Raw genomic sequence first — 20,048 nt, 5'->3', positions numbered from 1 at the left:
ATATGTACATATACATAACTGTGGAATTGCTTCTCCAACAATAATAATAATAATAATAATAATAATAATAATAATAATAATAATAATAATAATAATAATACTAATAATTAAGCAAACTTTTTTACTGATGAAGATGCAATTTTAATAATTTTAGTAGGACATTTTTTAAACAACTTTTTTAGAGCTGGCTGTGCTGGACACGACCTTTGCCTTCAGTTTGTATAAACAAACTGAAGGATAACCGCCAGGATCTCCGCGTTAATTTTGCTGTTTATCTTCATGTGCTCCCTGGAGGAGCGCATAATAGAAAATGTCCCATTAGGTTCCGCCCTCTATTTTTATCGAAGATATGTTGTATACGTTCTCCTATTTGTTCTGTCATGAATGTCATGCAGAGTCCTTTCTGGAGATTCGTCATCCCGACAACATCCAAACATAGGTTCGCTATGGAGAAGGAGGTAAATAACAACTCCCTTCATGATCTTAATAGCTATATAGAGGTGACTCAGGTTTTACACAGGAATTGTATAGAAAAAATACATTTACTGGTTTGGGAATGAATTTTTATAAGTTCGTGTTTCTTTCATTTGAAACTGAACTCTATTTTAACTCCCTCCTCCATAGGGCTTTTACCCACTCGTCAAACTGGAAGAGTTTCCACGATGAGATATCCTTTTAGTGAAATATTTCAATAATAATTGTTTTCCATCACGACTTTTTCAGATCCCTAAATAAACTGCTACTACAGAAAATGACTCCGGCAACACCTGAATCGACTGTGCCGAAACTAAAGATGTATGCAAGTTTCCCTTTCGTGCATGATGATACTTTTAGGAGAAAATGCACAGCCATTATTCAAAAGAGTTTTCCAGCTTTAAACCTGAAAATCATCCCGAAAAATCCCTTTACAATAGGGTCTCTGTTCAGAGTCAAAGACCGGCTCAGTCCTCTGTTTTCGTCCAGCGTTGTTTACAAGTACACTTGCCCGGGATGTGATCACGGGATATACATATGTGGGATGCACGAGGAGGCTGTTGAAGGTCCGCATAGATTCCCACAGGGGCATAAGTCATAGAACAGGTAGCAGGTTATCTAATCCTGAGCAATCAAATATACGAAATCATTCAAAATTATGTAAAACTTATATTGACAGCAAGGATTTTTCCATCCTAGGCCGAGTGCAGAACAACAACGACTTAACCATCCTAGAATCCATAATTATCAGGAAGACTGTGCCGTCGTTAAATACTCAATCGTCCTCAGTGAAATTGTTTATAGCCTAGTTTGGGCAACTGGTTTTCCTCACTCTGTTTGTACTTATTTATGTTAGTCTTGTTCTTTCTTTCATATAGGTAGGTTGTTTTAAGATTTTAGTGAACTCCTTTTACTCATTATTGACTTGTCTTGGAATGAGGTGTTTTGTTTTAAATATTTTTACTACATAAAGAGCTGTTGCCATTGCATTAATTTGTTATTGATGTTCGCAAATTATATTATATTTTATAGCCTTGAAAATGCGACTTGGAATTCGTCGCGAAACGTCGGCATTGAAAATAAACTGTAGATGATGAGGATGCCTTTCCCTACTGCTTCCTTCGTGATGTATATATATATATATATATATATATATATATATATATATATATATATATATATATATATACTCTCTCTCTTTCTGCTATATATATAAAAAGGACCTAATTCAAACTGCATGGTATCTATAGATTGCCATCCAGTTTGAATAAGAGGTCCCCAATATTTAGTTAATGCACAGAACAATTGTGTATGTGATAAAGTTAATATATACGTATGTATACATATGTGTGTGTTAGTGTGTGTATTGACAGATAGTTAGACACAGAGATAGATGCATAGATGAGAAGATATATATATATATAATATATATATATATATATATATATATATATATATATATATATATACATATAAACATACATACATATATATATATATATATATATATATATATATATATATATATATATACATATATATATATACATATATATGTATATATAAGGGAGAATCTGGATAGGAAGAACAGTCAACTCATCATTTGATATATTTATTAATAAGAGTTGTAGCTTCCGGGATCACCCATATCCCATCTTTTCTGGCTAAAAAGATGCAAAAAACACTAATTAAGACTGACAACAGAGCTTACAAAATTAAAATGCTTTAAGATTGAAAAATGGCAATGACAAAACAAGAAATAGATTACCTTCAGTAGTAAAAGTCCAGAGGATGAAAACTGAATAAGAGTAAACAAAGTTAGCAAGTAAACAAGAAAGGCTGAGGAGGATTACTATAAGGTACGACCGTTTTAGGAAGAGACTTTGCCCCTCTTAAACTGACCATTAACCTTCTGACTTCAAGCTCATTGTTTGCGCCTGTTGCTCAAAGCACGTGTACTATAATAGAAAGTTCTGAATGAAGTTTTGTTGTCCCACTTAAATTTTAGATAAAAAAAAAAATTCAATATATGAAAATGATAGATGCAAGAATTTGGAAACCTAGATGTGCTTTCATTTTCAGTTTTGTTTTATTGGATGCTGTACTGACAATGTTCTTGAGATTTACGTCATCTACTAGTTTTATTACTGTTTCCTTTTGCTGTTATCAAAGTCATATAATTGTGATATAGTTTTGAGCTTTTGATTGTTTTCTTTCGTGTATGCCGTGATCCGTCTTTACCTCCTTGCTGTATCAAGGTTGAATTTTCACTGTGCAGCTATAAAATAGCTCATAATAAATATTCTTTAAATATTATTACACCCATATATATATATATATATATATATATATATATATATATATATATATATATATATATGTAACAATATTTAAAGAATGTTTATTATGAGCTATTTTATAGCTGTACAGTGAAAATTCAACCTTGATACAGCAAGGAGGTAAAGACGGATTACGGCATGCACGAAAGAAAGCAATTCAAAAGCTCAAAACTATATCACAATTATATATATATATATATATATATATATATATATATATATATATATATATATATATATATATATTACACATTTATACAGTATTAGATTTACCTGTGCTTTTAAAGCACTGTCATATGATACTCATCACTGCTGTGGCATTTCTGTTATATGTAGATTTTTAAAATATTTTCTACACACTTTCTGTCGAAAAAAACGGATCTATATTTCAATTTATAATTTCGGTGTTCATAGGATATCACACAACAAGGGGAAAAGCAATAAAGAATTTATTTACAATCAGAGAAGTATGAGACATTACTTATGAAGAATCATCATCAGGATGCTACATCGATAACAAAAAGAATCTGTATATTTTATCAAATACAAACATCTCTTGAGCGTCATCTCTTTTTTATATCTTCGGCATGTCTCATCATTAGCCCAGTTGTCAGAATATGGATTCAATTGCTTCTTTGATAAAGGAAACGGAGTCTGATTTTTAAAATGATTCTTCTTTGCTACGTATGATTTCACCTGCGCCATATCAGTTCTGTTGCATTATACTGCAGGCAGTGATAGCAGGCAGCTAACCACTATCAACATGATCTCTTGATCAGTCTGTCCCAATCACGTAATCATTTTTCTTTTACATGAATGTCTTTGCAACTTTACTAATTTTTATAACTGATCATTCACTTCATCCTTTGGCAGACATTGTCAGGTTTGTTAATTCGAACTGAATGATAAGAAGCGTTATCACTATGATGGCAGATGGCCCTATATTGAGAAGAAGCTGGGTTTTAAACCATTTTCAAACACTGCAGAATTCTGTCAGATTTCTAGATTGCGTATCCCTTTCAGCTGGGTGTGATCTTGATAAAAATATTACAGAAATGTGGATTAATGTTGCAACCAATATTGTGATTGTGTCTACTTACTCTCAATGTTGTTGATGTACAATTAAGAAGAATAAATCATAGGTAAATTTTTATTCTGTCCACGCCTCTCTCTCTCTCTCTCTCTCTCTCTCTCTCTCTCTCTCTCTCTCTCTCTCTCTCTCTCTCTCTCTTTTTTTTTTTTTTGCCCAGCTAGTGGAATAATGCAGCGGAACCATAAAATGATGAACATTCTTATGATTAGTTTTCTGACGAATATACAAATAATTTTTAACCATAATACACAACTGTGATGTAGCTGTCCCTTCAGATTGCAAACAGAATTAGAAAATTACAAAAAAAAAAAGACTGTCTCATCCTCAATCAGTGCAATGTATACCCTCTGCTTACTCGACCCCGATATATAGTACTTAATATGTTTATTTATTTATGTTGTTACATTAATTATAATATCTATATCACGGATCACTACTATCACAATATTATCGTATAAATAAAACAGGTTAATTTGCAGCAAAACAACAAATACAAACGCTATTACAATGATTGTTTTTACGATTTCGTGCGTCTGGTAGCAGCCACTACGGGTGACTACCAATGAAAACCCTCCGGATTGTGTGGTAAGTGTGAGGTCTCATCTCAGCCGTAATCAAGGGTTAGAGATTGCAGCAATTTACGTCGCGCCAGGAAGTGGGGACCTAATTGGCCCCTTCTCTGGGCCGAGGGAATTTGTATGCGCCCCCACAGGACGATGGGTCATAGTGGTGGTCTCCTGTAAAATCTTTTGTTGGCGTGAACGATCATGGTCTGTAGTCTTGAGTGAGATCGATGATGAAAGGTTCTGAAAGCTTAATGAGGACCGCTGACTCACTCTGGTTTCCTCCAAGGGAGGATTTCCTCACTCTGCCCAGAGCAGTTACCCGAAGGATCTATAAACAGGATTTCTGTTTTTGAATATGATCTTTTAGATTGTTTAACAGGCAAACTTTTTCAGTAACGGAAATTGTCATGTCGCCTAAGGAAATGATGTTTTCCTGTTTCTCACTACATCGAGACATTCAATTTACATTATAGTTAAACAATGTATCTCTCTCTTTTTTTACTAGGCTCCCTATAACTGATTCATAGTGCAACTGCAAGGAAGGTTTTCCTCCTGTTACACCTTTCAGCCTTTTTACTGTTTTCAATTTCCGTTTCATAGGTTCCAGACTGTATACTGGCCTCGCAGGTATCGAGCGCTTGGCCTTTTTGAAGGAAAATGTTTGCTTTCTTAAAGAGGGGTGTTGCAAGGAAATTCTGCGAGGTCATGAATAAACACGATTCGGGGTTATCCCCGAAGGAAAATGTTTCTCATTCCACTCTTAAGGAATTTATCTCTCTCTTCTGCTTTCACTCTCTCTCCTCTCCTCGATTCGTGAAGGCGTTTATCAAACTTTCACAATTTCACTCTTAGTCTTCATTCTCCTTCGCCCCCCCACGTCTCTATCCATTCTCTCTCTGCTGATGCTCTCTCTCTCTCTCTCCTCTCTACAACTCTTTGCCTGCTTGTGTAGGCGTTTCTTTCTCCCGCTCTCCGAATTCCTGGCAGAAACGAATTCTTCACTGGCTTTCAGTTGCGATTGTTGAAGGGACCTTTCAGATCTTTCTTTAGCTCTGCGTTGTTTATTTACACAGCAGATGAGTTGGTGGAGCTTCATTTACCTCGGACGCTCTCTGTTTTTAGATTCTTCTTTGATCCCGTTGGGTGTTTTACATCTTCAGAAATCTTTCTTTGTCTAGGTTGTTTATTTATAGCTAGCTAGATCTATTGGTGGACTTGTTGTCTTTCTGGCTCGATATATTTTATATAAATAATGTCACTTTGGTGTTTTATCTTTCAGTAAATATTATAAAATATGGAACGTGATAGATATATATATATATATATATATATATATATATATATATATATATATATATATATGTGTGTATATATATATGTGTGTGTATATATATATGTATATATATATATATATATATATATATATATATATATATATATATATATATTGTTGTGTGTGTGTGTGTGTGTGTGTGTGTGTGTGTGTGTGTGTGTGTGTGTGTGTGATTAATTTTTTTTTTTTTTCGGGAATTATATATTTCAGATTTGTCGATTTCGAAATCCAGGACAAGTCTTAGATGAGATTAAGATTAAGTCTTAAGCCATTTAGTCAGAAATTAAAGAATTATAATTTAAAATTCTCACCTGTAAAATGTTATGTCTGAAATTTTCGACTGAAGAGTCAACCATGAACTTTTTGTAACTACACATTGTAAGATACAAAGGGAAAATAGTATATACGGTAACTGTGTTGAATGAATAAATAAGTATTTACAATTACGAAATATAAATATGAAAAGAATGACATATAATGAAAAAGCTCTTTATACTTCTCAGAGCCTTCTGTCTTCCCAAAAATCTTTCCAAACCGTTCCTTTTTCAAGGGATTCTGCAAAATCATCCCTTTATCTGAGAAATTTCGGATGGCCCTCAAATTCGAGCTCTTTATGACTTCTCTCAGTGCTCCTTCATAATAAAAAATGAAAAACCGTTCTCTTGATCCCCTCTTGCTCACTGTAAAAAAATCCTGAAATTCCTTTACCTGAGGAAATTTCGGATGGCCTTTCAAATTCAACTAACTTTTGTTTTCTCTGGGTCATATAAGAAAGCTTTATGAAGAGAATCTTTCTTTCCTGATCTTGCTGAAGGAGATCGCCACTTTCCTCGTTTGAAAGGCTAAACTCTGGGGCTGTTCCCCTAATAAGCTTTATTTTTATAGAGAATCTTTCTTACCTGTTGCTCAGGAATAACCTTTTCCTCTTCGTCTCCCTGGGACCATTTGTCTTTAGAACAAGACTTTGGCTACAGTCTCTACTTTCTCTCATCCAAAGTCCTGTCTTAAATTGTAGGTATTTTTTTTCTCTCTCTACTCAGACTCATTTTAATCTTCAGAACAAAGACTGCAACACACTCTCTCTCTCCCTTTCATTGGTCTGTTGCAAAGTCACTTAAGGTGTGAGTGCCCCCTCTCTCTCTCTCTCTTATAATTCTGAAAACAGTCTGCACTGGCCCCCTCTCTCTCTCTCTCTCTCTCTCTCTCTCTCTCTCTCTCTCTCTCTCTCTGAGAGGACAACTTTAATCTCATAACATAGGACTTGATGGCAGCCTGGGTAGGGCAGGTCCTTAAAAATTACAATAAAAGCAAGTAGTGCTTAAGCCTGGTATGCGGACCAGGAAAATCACTGTGATCATCCGGTTCCTCTCACGTTGGCTGGTTTATCTTCTTTGCTCTCAACTTTCATCATTGCTTTATGGTCAAGTTTTCAGATACCAACTAATAAATAGGGTGGTATGTGAATGAAGATCATTACTCACACTCTTGAAATTATTAACATTGTTAGAGAGTGAAAAGGATAAAGAAATAAAGCCAAACAATAATAGAAGACAATTTAATTAATTCTCCATATTCTTGCCACCAGTACACAGATATTGGAGCAGTACGATGCAATGTCTATCTTTTTTGGCAGTTAAAGCTTTGAGAACAACACTGTGCATACATTGATAAGGTCGGCATTGATGCTTTTACTAAGAGCATCCTGATGTTCTCCTGGGAATATTCATCTAAAATCTGTTTAGAAAGGACTAAAACTGAGTCTAAGAACTTCTTTGAGAACTAATCTCAACTGTGAAGATTTTTCAGAGTAGAGTTTGTGTGCAAATACAAACTTCAAATTAAATCCCTGTAACGGTAGAAAAATGATTGTCCCCCAAAACTCATAGGTAATATAAATAGACTCTTTTTTATGCTGGTCTGAAATTATCTTGGAATACTTCAAACATTTCTTAATTTCTTGCCCAGAACTTAAACTGAAGCTTTTCTCCACCTGTCTTTTCTGTAAGATACATTAAGCACTTTCCCACTCCCAAGGATCTGCCCAAAATAACAAAAGAGGAACAGACACAGATTGTGAGCAAACGGACCAAGTGTTTGTTGTTCCAAATTTCTTCTGATCAGCACCACAAATGTGCAAACTGAATGGCACCCTGCTGGAGGAGGCGGAATTTGTCTTAAGTTTCTAGCAGTGTGGCTCACCATTTTGAATTATAGTTTTGAAACAGATCCATGGAAACTGCTTTCTTTGTCTGTAATCACACTACAACTGTCTCTTGGCTGGAGGTATCTGTCCTAACTGCGTCAGCTGTATCAAAGTCCGCTCAAACGACTGCAAAGATTAGGGCTGAGTAATTGTATCTCAACTGACGAAGGATAATCGAAAATGTTTACCAAATCAAAATTGCTAAAACTGGTAGTATTTATTATCTTGAAAGGTTTCTCTATGCATCAAAAAGCTGCACAACGATCTAGGATAGGCCAATTATCTGGCAGTGATTAAAGTTATTGGAAGGAATCCTGAAGTAAGTATTGAGAGCAAGAACAAGACGGAATGAATGATCAGATCCATAATTTGTCATCTCCTTATCCTTAACTAGGAGACATGGTACCCTTGTCAGGTTTCAGAGGAAGCCTGAGTTTGACAATTCTTCTCTTTGGAATGGCATCTGTAGAAAGAGAGAGCCTTGTTCAATCCTCAGTTTCCGTGCTGGAGGAGAAAAAAGTATGACCTGGGAAAAATAACCTCACTACATTGGTTGGAAGTTTTGTCATTAATTCAGTTCTGTCCAAGAAGTACACACACCACTCCATTTCGCCTGCCCAAAACAAATCATGTTTATTTGATTACAGCTTTCCTAGATTTTCACCATACTTTTAATCATTTCTGATAAAACCGCCAAAAGACTAATGCGCATTAGTTTATGTTCTGTTCAGTTATGAAGTAGTCAGCCAATAATAATGCATCAATCTAGTGGCGCAACAAAATAGTGTCTTTGTTTTATTATCCTTTTATTGTTTGTATTCTTTTTTGATTCACATTCAGATGAATTCTATTCATATACATTGCAAGTTTGTACCTGGATATCTTATAATATCCATGGCACTCGCTGAAATGAATAATATTTTATCACCTCTAAAATGTATTAAAGGCATGGCAGGAGAGGACAGACCATGTCAAGACCAGTTTACATAGATACCATTCTCTCTCTCTTTTCTCCTCTCTCTCTCTCTCTCTACCTCTCTCGTCTCTCTCTCATCTCTCTCTCTCTCTAAAGTTTTCCTGTGGAATTGAGGTGAATCTTTAACACGATTTAAATTTCTGAAACACCTGAATGTTGCTTTCAGCGACGTTTCTCAGTCATCGAACTCTGTCAGTCTGACCCTAGATAATCTCTTGTTTCAGGAAATCTAGATTTAAGTGAACACTTTTGTTTGGGAAACAGTACATCAGTTTGGTTGCATGAACGCTCACCGGAAAAGATTAAAAGTTCATGATTAGCAAAAAAATGTACAGAATACTTTTAAAAAGTCTTGAAAAAGAAAAAAATACGTCATGAAAGAAAAAGCCAGAACAATCAGAATGGAAAAAATTAGAATGATTTTGGTAGAGGGATGATGAAAAACAATTAATGATTCATGGGTGAATTGCAATGCCATATGTATGTATAAAGTGCTCCCTTGGTAGTTTGCCGTTTTTGACCAATTAAAACGGAAAAACATTTATTATGTTTTTTTTCGTTTTGGTAATTGATAACTCTTTTTGTCGATGAAAATGGCGGATGTATTTCTCAATTGAAGTTTGGAAAGTGTGTCATTAAACTGATAAGTTGAAGGGCATATATGATGGAAAGGTGGCATCGTTGAACGTACTGTTTTAAACATACTTGTACATATGCACAAGAATTGTCTATATACTCGTGTCAGAAGATATATATATATATATTATATATATATATATATATATATATATATATATATGCTGAAATAGCATTGATAATAATAATACTTTTGAGTTTACAGCAGGTTCCAAATATCCACCCCAGGTTTCTCGTTCGTGAAAATGCCAAACATAACGTGTAATTTATTTATTGCTATGGATGGTTCATTGGCATACAGTACGCACACACTCACACACACACATACACACACACACTCACTTACACACACACCCACATATTATATATATATATATATATATAAGTATATAAATATATATATATATAATGATATATATTCACAATATAAATCTGTATGTATGTATGCACGAACTATCATTTTCAGTGAACGAAAACCTGGAGTTGAGACTGGAAATGGCATGCCATAATCTAAAATATTAGACTGTTATTACTGAAAAGAATTTCACCTTATTGCGCCAATACCTGAATGCAGCATATTTCTGAGTGGCTGCAATTCTGATGGCAAAGTGTGCAAATTGATCGATTCTAGATCTTTGCAAAGAGAGAAATTTGGTTTTTTAGTTCATGTGTGAAAGGGAGGTCGTCTCAGGAGACTGAGAGAGAGAGAGAGAGAGAGAGAGAGAGAAGAGACCTGGTCGGAATCTCTGTCATTTTGCTTTAGCTCTGCAATTTTTTCTTTTTTATTTTGCCTTTGCTTCATTTTCTTCTCGTGTATATTATATATATATATATATATCCCATATATATATATATATATATATATACCATATATATATATATATATATATATATATATATATATATATATATATACATATATATATATATATATATATATGTTGCTTATATGGATTAGACTATATATTCCTCTGTATATCTCATCCTCATGAAAAAGTATGCTCTGCTGCACCTTTCATTTATCTTAAATCAACATCAAAATAAAGTGCCTATATGTATATGCATAATTCATAAGGTATATTTCAAAGAAAGTGCCTTTAGAAAGTATTAAACACTCTTTCAGACGTTAACTTGACTTATAAGTAGTTACAGTAAATAAAAATCATTATATAATTTTTAAAATATTTCCTTTTATGTAGGTTAAAATGAAAATTTCCTAATGACTTTGCATATCTGTAGATTATTTTTCTTAATGTTCTGTTGCATGGAGAGATCTTTTTATCTCACAGACAATGAAAGACTCAACTCATGTCTTAAGGGAAAGGCAATTAGAAAATTGAATAAGCAAATATCGTCATGAAGGGATAATAATATGTTGATTGTAAACTAATCAACCCTCTTTGTTCATTGTGCAGCTATTTAAATTTATACCCCTACCCTTTTTGTTTCACTTTTTAAGTGTATAGTTATTTACTTCTTCAAAATTCAGTCTGTCTCTGTATATTTATGTTCATATTTTTCTTCCATCTTATTTCTTTAGATTCTTCTTCTTCTTCTTCTTCTTCTTCTTCTTCTTCGGCTTCTTCTTCTAACACAGGCTTGTCTTCCCATTTGTGATGAAGGGAACCAATGTACTGAATATCTTCTTTTGAAGGACTTTTGAGTTAACTTTTTAGAGGTTATACTGGTCTCGATCGGCTGCCCTGCCTGTCATGTAGACCCCATCCGTATGTCTCCATGGATTGTACCAGATCAATTCCAGCACTTTGTCGTCACAGCAACGAATGGAGTCTTTTATAAAGTTAGGTCGACAGTCGAGACAGTGTGACGTGTCTGTTCTTTTTTTGATGATGTTGGGTGGCTTTGTTTTTGTGTGATGTAAGTCTGAGAAAGATTTGCTCTAAGCAAAACCCTGCGTTGATTACATAAGTTTCTAATCCCGAGTATCTACTTCATAGCTCTCTCCCAGCAATTGATTCAAGGTAAAGCAACTGCAAAGACGTTTTCCTCCTGTTTTATGCCTTTCAGACCGATTTCTCAGTTTCCGTTTCAATGAATAGCCATCATCATATCCATCATATCAACGGCGCTATAATTTCTATATTCTGTTCTATATAGTTGTCTTCATTTTGTTTGTTTCATCATTTGCGTCTTCAATCTGTGTCTAAAATCGTGACAATTGATGGCCTCTGTAAATTCCTCATTCACCTCTTTTCTTTGCTTTGTCTTCCAAATCTCACTTGTCTTCTTCGTCTCTCCTATAGTTCTCAATTCTAAGTAGAAATGGGTCTTAATATTCAATAGTTTCCTGACGCCCACAACACTGGTGACTCCACAGTTTCTCCCCAGGACTGGGTTTTTCAAAAGAACATGTCCAAGCCATAATTAAATTTCCGCACCGTCATTAATTTTATCTAATTGTTGAGGGATTACAATTTCTTCATCCATTTTGTCCTTTTAGTTCAATTTCTAATTTACATAACTTGACGTAATCTGTGATTTCTTTATGGTCGTTTCTGAAATTAAATTATTTTCTTAACAGTAGAATTGCATCCATTCTGACAAATGCATGTAAATTAAACAATCTTTTAAAATTCCTGTACGAATACCATTGCTGTGGACATTTACTAACATTTGAAAGAAGGAAAATGATTTTTGTAAAATGTTACCTAATCACTTCTGAGGTTCCACTGAGAAAAGGAGATTTTTTCATTAACCACGAGAAGGTCTCTTCACTAACTGGTAAACAAGCTAAGATTTTAGAAGACATATATATATATATAAGTATATATACCTGGCATACATGTTGACAGTTCCTTTGTATATAGGAAGTCCTTTTATAGATCATGACATGTATATGTCACAGGATTTGGATATAAATATATATATAGTTTATATATATATATAGTATATATATTTAGTTCTATGTCAATATATATTAAATATATATAAATTTCACTTATATATTTGTTCTTACTGGACTTCCTTTCTTTTTTTAAGTTTAGATTCTGTTTTGCATTTTCCAAACTGTAATTCTCACTATCCGTAAGTGGTACGCTTTCGGCACTCCTTATCACCTCAATTTGCAATTACATCCAACCAACCCTTTGTCCTCCCTTTAAAGCTTCTGGCCTAACTCACTCCAAGTTCTTTTTATGTACCCAGCCACCCCTCCTCTCCATTGCTTCCATCGAACTTCCTCAACCTTCTACCCTGTATAAAACGTTCACCCAGTAAACTCTTCCTCACTATTTTTCTGTTTTACTCTTTGTTTCCTTTCAGTTGAAAACCTCGTATTTCCAAAAATTAACCTTCCCTTCTAGGTATTCCAATTTAGACTCCATTTTCATTCATTCCAGGATCTCCTAAAGTGAATACCAGCAACTTAACTCTAATGGCAGTGCTCACCAACCTTTCATTTCTAAATTTAAGAGAGCGCCTTGCACACTCTCTTCAAACTCAAGTCCGGCATATTGAGCCTTTGTGGAAAACACTCTTTCTCTATCAAATTTCTATTCATCAGCTGTACACACGCACTTCACACCCTTCTCAGATATGAAACTTTAACACACCTGTTTATGCACTCATTTCCAGATTCTTCCTGATTCTATTAGATGCTCTGCACCTTGCAGAAATCTTGACACATTCAGTGGCGATCCCTTATTCCTGTAATCACTTCCATTCCACCTGAGGCCCGAAATCTTCCAGCTTTTTACCTAAATTCATCTTTGCCTTGGTTTAATGAAGAACGACTTCCAGAATAATTAAATGGTATTAAATCTAGTTTTATTTAAGGTCTATCTTCCAAGACTAACGTCTACCTATTACCTAATTCCAATTTATCTTTTATGGCGTAACTTAAAACTCAGTCAAAATGGCCACGAAAATCCCTAGATTATGTATACATATAACATACATGGTACATACGTACATACAGATAAATATTTATATTTATTTATTTATTTATAATTATATATCATATATTTTATATTAAATCAATAATATATATATAAATTAAAATATATATATAACTTAAGCATATGGTAGAGATTCCATGCCATAACTGTAAATAATAAATTCAAACTAAAAATGAAACCCTCTGTGCTCTTTATAGATGATCATTTATTAACAAAACGATGGTAAAAGTTTTAGGAATAAAAATTTTTTCATATATTTTAACTAAGAAATATATTCATCTCTATATATTGAAAGACATAGTCTGAATATACTGAATAATTCATATAATTTATCACTTCCTGTTTTTTATATTACAATTTATACATTTATATTTATTCAAATATTTAATAATCCCGTCTCATAATTTAAGCTGATCACCGTTAGGTCCAATCAGCTCGCCTAACTTCGGAAGGAATTTCAGTCAAAATTGGTTCCAATTAGGGAGCCCAACTTCTCCCGGAGTTTCAGTCCAACTCCAACCTCGGTGCTTCGCCATATTTAACTTTGCTTGACCTAGATCGCTTTTCAAAGTCTCTTTTGTACTTCGAAACTTTCGGGACAAATTTCATCTTGGGTCAGAGTAGCGAAACGCCCATCTGATTTCTACTAATCGGCAAGAAGTTTCAGTACGTTTGTTTTCTTGCTGTTGTTTCTTGCCTTGAAGAACAAATATTATCATAATTATGGTACATATAGCAGTAATGATAATGATATTGAGCACTGGATTCATATTAACAAGTCTTCACTCCGTTATTGACCAATGAAGCCTGCAGAAAATGGAACACCCTGTTTTAACAAAAGGGAAAAGTCATAGGTAAGAGAAGTATGTCAAGATACAGTTCAAAATGATAAACACGTAAAGATAAACAAATAAATAGGCGCGACGTTATGTACTTGAACAAACACCTGTTGAGAAACAGACGAGAAAACCAATGTCTAAGGCGTCCGTCAAATCATATATGGAATATTATTCAGTTTTAGATGTGGAGAAGCGTTCGGCTCGTTTGCAAAAGAAAGTTTCCCAGGCATCGCCTTTCTGTTCAGAGCAGGTTCCTCAAACCAGAAAGGCAGTGATCCTGAAGTGTGGGATTAATGTACAATGAAATATTTACTGTTATTGACAAGGGTCCTGTGTCACTTTTTCGTCGACTGCGCTCCAAGTATTTTTGAGTTTGAAGTTTAATACGGGGTAATATTTATTGTATTTTTTGGAAGGGAGGTTGGGGGTAAATGACTGTACCATTAGAAGCAGAATTGTAATGTACCATATTATATATATGTATATATATATAATATATATATATATATATATATATATATATATATATATATATATATATATATATATATATATATATATATATATGTGTGTGTGTGTAATGTACAGTATATATGTGTGTATACATACGTACATATATATATATAAAACACGCATATATACACAGACAAACAGAAGATATATATATATATATATATATATATATATATATATATATATATATATATATATGTATATTATATATGTTATATGTGTGTGTGTGTGTGTAACAATGTATAAGAGAGAGCGAGGGAGAGAGAGAGAGAGAGAATTCTCTTGGGAAATGGATGGACTAATAACCGATTAGAGAAAGACATTGCTGTCGGCAGTGGGAAATGTCCTTCATCCATTTCTGTCAAACGGACCCCACTAAGACGTCCCTTTCGGGAACATTGCGAGTTAATGAACCTTCCAGATCTTGAGCAAAGATGGTCAGAATTATATGAAACGAGTTTTGTCATGCAAGCTGATGTTGACGGTGATGAAAATTTTCATAATAATTTTTTAGAATTGTATTGAACACGAAATTTCTGGAACTTTTTACAAGGTAATCAAATCCTAATATCTTTTGCAAATCTTTCTTTATAAGTTAGTGTTCGAGATAATGACACATTTTCAAAATTGCAGTATTTCAAAATTACAATTTTGTCGGTAAAATTGTAATTTGAACATTTTTCTTTGTAAGTTTTAAGGATGAAAACTGATCTTTTTAAAGTAATTTATTTTCTGTGCTCAGATCGTCTAAAGGAATGTATGAAAATCATACTTTCATTTGCTTGAACAGTTCAGTACATTAGCCTTCCTGTTGTAATCTTTTATTCTAAAATATTATATAATATAAAATAAAATTTTGTAATGATTGATCATCAAAGATTGTTGTCCTAAACAGCAATTTTTGATGATTAATTACTCTACGAAATTTTATTTATTGTTATGTAATACCTGTGAGAATAAGAGATTCAAATCGAACTAATATCTGATGTTAGAATAATGTATTTAAATTACTTTTTATGAACTGTCAGTATCTTGAGGAAATTTTGCGTGTTATTAGAACCAAAATGAAATTTTCTGATATCATTGACAGACAATCATCATAAAAACGTTAACTCATATTCCGACACTCCAGGTAATGAAGATTACACTAGAAAATCAAAATAACGAGTGAAAAGGATTGACATGCTAAGAAAAGTTTTCACCTCCATGTCAAAGAGCTTCAAAAAAAAAAGCCTTTGCCTACTCACAAATCAACCCTATTCAACTTTCTTGAGCTGAAGAGAAATTGAGGGGGAATTAGGAGCACACTTGTGCAAGGAAGTGAGGGCCATTTCCCCTTGAAGCGGAATCGTTAGGGGCGGCTTGGCTGTCGCTAAGAAAAGGGGTCTGAAAGGCTCCTTAATGAAGGTATGGGAAAACAAGTAAAAAAAAATACGCCGAAGTTTCTTCTGGCACAATCTGAGGTTTCTGTACAGCGTATAATCAAGCGCCACTCGAAAATAGATCTGTCTTTAGGTGGTCTCGGTATAATGCTGTATGAACCGTGGCCCATGAAACTCTCAGCCGGCCGTGGTGGCCTATGTTGTTGTGTTGCCAAACCGCGATTATGTCTAACTTTAACTTTAAAGAAAATAAAACTACTGAGGTTAGAGGGCTGCAATTTGGTAGTGTTTGACATCATTGGAGGGTGGATGATGAATATACCAATTTGCAGCCCTATAGTTTGGTAGTTTTTAAGATCTGAGAGTGGACAGAAAAAAGTGTGATTGACAGACAGTTAAGGCACAACAGTTTTTCATTCAGAAAACTGAAAATTATGGCTCAGCACGTTTTATTTATTTATTTTATTCTAGAACGCCACTTAGAACAGATATAGAATGAATACTAACAAAGAGAATGAAGACTTCAATAAGTAACGAAATCTGTAAGAGACTGCTTTGTCTTTTACTAAGAACAAAATTATTACCAACCCGGACACACTTACAAACGTCCATTTAGATACCGCATAAACAAACTCTCATTGTGTTTATGTGCAAATGCACATGCAATGGAGCACGTCCGATATATACTTCTTAGGTGTGAACATGAATATACTGTACACACATACAAAATTTATTTTTTATCATTATTATCATATTTTCTGAGGGGCTTATATAAAATAACATTAATGGTTGCATTTAAATCAGTATGTTAGGGTTACCTGGTAACTTTTCACAGCTTTACAATCAAACAATCGTGTTGACGGTAATCTGAACCAGGCGCCCTGGAACATTTTCAAAAGATATTGAAGCAATCCGGCCAGTGGTGTTGGGAACGCTGTCGCGACATAGGTATCCCTTTGAACTTTCATTGTCCCCAGTCGTGCCTGTTATTTCAAATTTGCACTTTCTGCAAAATTGTCATGGATGTTTTCCTACAATGACCGCCAAGGGTAACCCGGTATGTATCTACCTTGCGGCGTGTTTAGTACAAGCCCGTTGGGATTACGCTTTAAAAACATAAACAAAAGACTGCAACATCATAAGAAGATAATGACTCCCAAGAAATATTAGTCCTTGGATAACGACCCCTGAAAACCTTTGGGGTCAATATTCAAGACCTTTCTGAAATGAATTTCATGAAGACTTTCCATCGTATGGACTTTTGAAAATAACCGTTTCTTATGGACTTTTTGCTATCATTATTATGCCTGTATATATCATTTAACCCTCCTCTCTTTAAGATATATATACCATTCTGTAATTAAACCATCCTCAAAGTGTAAAAAAAAATACTTAAATCTTCATTTGTTGGTCACAGAGATTTGACATATTTAAGGTCTTTGCGGTGTCCCTTCAGCCCCTAGTCAGTTGCAAAACCCTTTCATTCCTTTACTGCACTCTGTTCTTATTCTCTTTTCTTCCCCTTACTTCCACCCTCTCCTAACAATTGTTTCTTTGCAATTTAGAGGTTTTCCTCCCAAAATACATGTTTGAAAAACTTTCTACTATCAATTTTCCCTTCAGCGCTGAATGGCCTCTTAGTCCCAGCTTGGCCTTAATAAAATCCTATATTCAATTCCATTCCTTGAAACGAAAAGTTGTAAACAGTACACAAAACATAAAGAAGAGAATTTAGATAGTAACAGTAAATATGGTAATAGAAAGCTACTCAGTAAACCATACAAATTTGTAACCGAGTAACACTTTCATCACTTCTGAATCGTATCTCTGTCTTTTGACTTCCCCATCTCTTTGTCTCTTTCCCTGAGAAAAAAAAAGAATATATCTCTCCTGATCCTTCAGTACTTTAGCTTTGCAGTGGCAAGTGGAAACTAACGAGCCAGCTGACCACCCGCCAGGGGTCATTACGTCTGTCGAGGCGTAGGAGAGAACTCTCGGCAGCATCCCCCAATGGATGACTCTGTTGCCTCATTTTAGCTTTATTTTGTCCCTAAGGGAAGGTGGTCTCGATACTTTTATCTTAGCTTTGTTTCTCTCCTGATAAAGAAAAGTCATAGTGTATTTATTTAACTTATTTCTGTTTAAGTCTTAATGATATGGCTTTATATTATTTAGATGTAGACCATTTTTATTGTTTTAATTTTTAACTTTTGTGTCCAACATAAAAATATGGATTGGAAAATTTCCTGATCGAAATCTTGATTTTACTGATTTTCTTTTGAATGACAAGGGGACTGTGATATCACCTGTATTTTAGGTATAGTTCTATCAAAAACAAAAATTATCTAGTAGAACTTTATTTCAACTTTATTTCATTTCTAGACGAGTTTATACTCCAGCTGAAATATTTATTTCAGCTTTTGTTTTATTTCAGTGATAGCAGAAATCACTAAATCTATTTTCTACTTGAGTTTATTTATTTGTGATATTGTTTTCTTCAGTTAATAAGTATTGCCTATGAATGATTAGGTTGCAAAATAATGTTAAATGAGGATTATTCACTGAGGTTTTTTTCAAAATAGAATGACATACAGATATATATATATATATATATATATATATATATATATATATATATAATGTGTGTGTTGTACACATTTACATTCACATTTGTATTTGTGTATATTTAAGAACGTGTAGTTATATTTTTTCAACTGGAATCATTCCACCATGCCCTCTTGTACAAGATATTTGATGTTATAATAACATTGTCTTTCTACGTTTAGATCGTAGTTTAGAATAATATAATAAAATAATTTCGGGAAGAATGATCTGTTTGACCAAAGGAATATAATTATGTCGGAACTTGACGCTGAGAGAAAATTAAAGTTTTTTCCACAGAAATATCCAAAATTTCTTCGTATCCTATACGTCATTTTCCGCCTCACTGATACTGAGCCTCATTTTGTCTATGGTTGGCTTAAGGATTAAACACTTGAGGTGCTTGAGCGATGAAGGGGATCGCTTTTTAATTAACTTTCGAGGAGCAAATACCTTTCTTATTTTTTCATTCAAAATAAAATCCGTAGACGATGTAGAGAGAGTAATAGGATGAAAACATATGTTTAGTTACATTACTTTTTATTTTTTTCAAGTTGCTGTGGTTCGAATTTTTGTTAATTGTAATTCTACTGGTACTTAATTTTTATGTACTTAAAAATAAATTTTTTCGTTTTTATTTGAAGTAAAATCCGTAGACGATGTAGAGAGAGTGACAGGATAAAAATATATAGATTTAGTTACATTATTTTTTTTTATTCCGTTGCAGTGATTCGGATTTCATTAGCAGATTATATTTAGTTATTCTATGTTATTAGAAAATACCTTTTTTTTTCATTCAAAATGAAATCCGTAGACGATGTAGAGAGAGTGATACGATAAAAACATATCGATTCAGTTACATTATTTGTATAATGTAATTTCGTTGCTATGATTCGGATTTCAGTATCTAACCATATTTAGTTATTTTGGATTTTTCCTTGATAGTGACCCCCAAGGGTTTTCGGGGGTCGTTATCTAGGGCTACTATTCCTTGGGGGTCATTATCTTTATGATATTTACAGTCTTTTGTTTGTTTTTACTGTCATCCCCAACGGGCTTGTACTAAACACGCCGCGAAAGTGGATACATACCTGGTTTTAAAAAAATATCCCCAACGGGCTTGTACTAAACACGCCGCAAAGTGGATATCGTTTAAAAAAATATCCCCAACGGGCT

This window comes from Macrobrachium rosenbergii, chromosome 56 (assembly GCF_040412425.1).
Source record: "Macrobrachium rosenbergii isolate ZJJX-2024 chromosome 56, ASM4041242v1, whole genome shotgun sequence".
NCBI lineage: Eukaryota > Metazoa > Arthropoda > Malacostraca > Decapoda > Palaemonidae > Macrobrachium > Macrobrachium rosenbergii.
The sequence above is the reverse complement of the archived record's forward strand: the minus strand, read 5'-3'. Positions refer to the sequence as shown.